The 3,174-nt window shown below is 33.7% G+C and overlaps 1 non-coding gene across 1 annotated transcript; it reads right to left on the reverse strand.

Moving 5' to 3' along the window:
• Positions 1–2,552: 2,552 nt before the first annotated feature.
• Positions 2,553–2,629, reverse strand: TRNAI-AAU (transfer RNA isoleucine (anticodon AAU)). The gene is given in 2 exon segments: positions 2,553–2,588; positions 2,592–2,629. It is a non-coding gene; the product is annotated as a tRNA-Ile (tRNA).
• Between the last annotated feature and the right edge of the window lie 545 nt (positions 2,630–3,174).

Raw genomic sequence — 3,174 nt, forward strand, 5'->3', positions numbered from 1 at the left:
CAATGCCAAACAACTAAATAATTAGATCATATATAAATCCATAACTTTTTATGATATATGAGTTGGATTTGAATCCAAATCCATACTCGTTTTTAAAAATACAAATGATAGGGCTGTCAATTGGTCAAATTAAGGCCAAGTTGGGGTCGACCTTGATCCATTCAGATAAACAATACAGAAAATGATCATATTGTCCTTGCAAAAATGGTGGGCTTTCTGAAATGCCTTCTAACTTTACGAAATCCTATGCATATCCAAAATCTTTGATTCTAAACTTTTGTAAGACATTTTTGCCCTTTGCACACGCAAACCTTCTGAGGTTCGCACAATATATAGGTATGTTGTAGGAAGTTTGCAACTTTCATTAAAAATGAGATCATTTGCAGAACTTCGCAAATATAGTACTACCTTCACAAATATAGTACGACCTTAGCGAAGATACCCTGCAAACCTCCCTTAAGTAAATACTTCTCAAGGAGATTCACAAATTTGTGTCCAACTAAACGGGCTTTTGAAGGGTTTTTTCTCATGTTTTACTTTAATCTTATTGTACAAATATGTTCAACATAATCGATTTACTAGAAAATGATACTTGGATGTTGTTGTTTTTCATAAAAAACATGACTTTTGAAGTCTTGAATATTTACGAAAATCTCATACCGTCGATTTCTTAAACCTTATAAAAACTTAACTGCATTTTGGAATTAGATGATCTAAGAATCAATTCCTATGAAATCAAGCATGTATAACACATTTGTATAGTCAGATTTAAGCAAAATATGAAAAACTCCTTTTAAAGCCTGATTAGCTTAGTGGTTAGCTAGAAAAGTGGTTAAGCTACCACCTTATATATATATATATATATATATATATATATATATATATATATATATATATATATATATATATATATAGAGAGAGAGAGAGAGAGAGAGAGAGAGAGAGGGCGACCATCCAACCAAAGGAAGGTCCAAAATCTACAACCAACGATGATCGAATGGCTCCTCTTCTCCAATGTTAGAGCACCTCATTGATCAGACCACATATATTTATTCTTTATAATTTATTTAGTAAGAAATATGCTTTACCCGAAGACTTTACAACATTTAAATATGTTTTTTCAAAACACGAAAATTTGACAGCTCATAATACAATTAAAACTTTGCAATACAAAGTATCGTGGGTCATTGATTTTTAGCACTTTATAAAACACATCTAAACATCAAAAATTCTTAATCCAAAACATGTTGCTCACTAAATGAATGATAAAAATCCAATACATAAAGTTTTATCAATGAAAAATATGGTTGTTAGAGGTCGATTATCATTGGTTGTAGATTTTAGATCTTCTTTTGGTTGGACGGTCCTCCTTTCATATATATATATATATATATATATATATATATATATATATATATATATATATATATATATATATATGTGTGTGTGTGTGTGTGTGTGTGTGTGTGTGTGTGTGTGTGTTTTAAAGTCAATTGTATTTATAATCAACTTAGCAAACAACACTTTACTTTTGTTCTTTTGTTTTTTCTCACATCTAACACCATAGATGTGATCTACATAGAAACCTACTTTTGTAACACCAAAATCTGTCTTGTATGCCGTTTTTTCAGTGATCCAAAAATCAGCAGCTATGAACACATCGATTTTTCTTTACTCATAAAAACATGTTTTTTCATTGTAAAGACATGACCCAAGGGTTGATTTCTGTTAAATCGAGCATGCTAAACAAATACACACACACAGAGAGAGAGAGAGAGAGAGACGAAAAGCGATCAACGCTACTTAAAAGTGAAACTCAACAAAGCGTTGAGACCCACAAGCACAAACACAACAGCATAACATGAGAACACCAATAACACAAAACAGAACACTCATAGAGGACCACAAACATCTATATGAGGATCGGTTTGTGGCAGAAGCAGGTCTTTGAGATATATGCGTAAGATAGCATACACATCAGCCAAGACCCTATGGGTCAAACGGTTAGAGAGAGAGAGAGAGAGAGAGAGTAGAAAATCAAGTATGGTGGAATAGGACTAGAGGATAGAACCTACTTTCTCTTTCATTCAATTCATGTGCAAAGGCATGAGAAAATACTAAGAGCAGAGCAAGAAAGAGGATGGCTATGGCAGCTCCCTTCATTGCCATATCAAATGGTAGAGGAAGAGTGGACAAGTGCTGAAAGAAAGCCCCATCCTTTATCTATTTATAAGGGTGGCTATAGAGAGAGAGAGAGAGAGGCAGTATGACAATGGGTGAAAAGATCACTACAAGAAATCAGACCTCTATTAGCCCTAAATTAGTGCCAGTAAAAGTTTGTGTAGCTCTAGTAAAGACCTTTACTGGTGCAAAATTAGTGCTAGTAGTTTCGCCAGTAAAGTAAAAGTGTTGTAGGTAATACATTTACCAGCACTAATGTATAGTGCCAGTGAATGGAAGAGCATAGCAGAACCGAAACCGACAATGAACAAACCAGAAAAGCAGTGATGTCACAGAACCACCAAAATTAAATATTACCCAAAGCTATGGAATGGTCCCGATGGGATTCGAACCCATGGCCTCTGGCTTAACATTTAACCAACGCTCTAACCAACTGAGCTACAGGACCAACAAAATGAAATGTTCACTAACACTATCCAAGCAATGTTATTCTTATGAATAACATCTCAGCAATCCAGAACAAGGTTCGTGCCTAATTGACAAATCTCCGAGCTCATGTAGAAATAATAAGATTAGTAGAGATGTCCATCCTTCAGTTTTCAAGAACTACAAGCTAATTTGAAACAAGACATAAATGCCAAAACTTATGAACTTGAACTCCTTTTAAGTAAATAAGCAGTTAAACACACCAACAAGAAAACAACAGTGCTTATACTCCTCTTCAAGCTTCTACAAATGACTTTAGCTTGCAAACCATTTGCTCGGTTAAGAACACCATCATTATTCTTGAAGTTTTTGTTAGTGGAAGAAATGTCATTTTCTAAATATGGCAAACTTTGCCCTCAAAGATTTTATGAATATTTCAGTACCTTCTAGAAGACACTTGGCAAAAGGAGATACTCCAAAACACACAAACATGTGTATATATATAACACAACCATTAGTGACAATAAAAAAAAGCTTAAACTTTGATGATTTTCAATTAGTAATGAA

The sequence above is a fragment of the Nuphar pumila genome, chromosome 5, assembly GCF_984573655.1.
Source record: "Nuphar pumila chromosome 5, dmNupPumi1.hap1.1, whole genome shotgun sequence".
Classification (NCBI taxonomy): domain Eukaryota; kingdom Viridiplantae; phylum Streptophyta; class Magnoliopsida; order Nymphaeales; family Nymphaeaceae; genus Nuphar; species Nuphar pumila.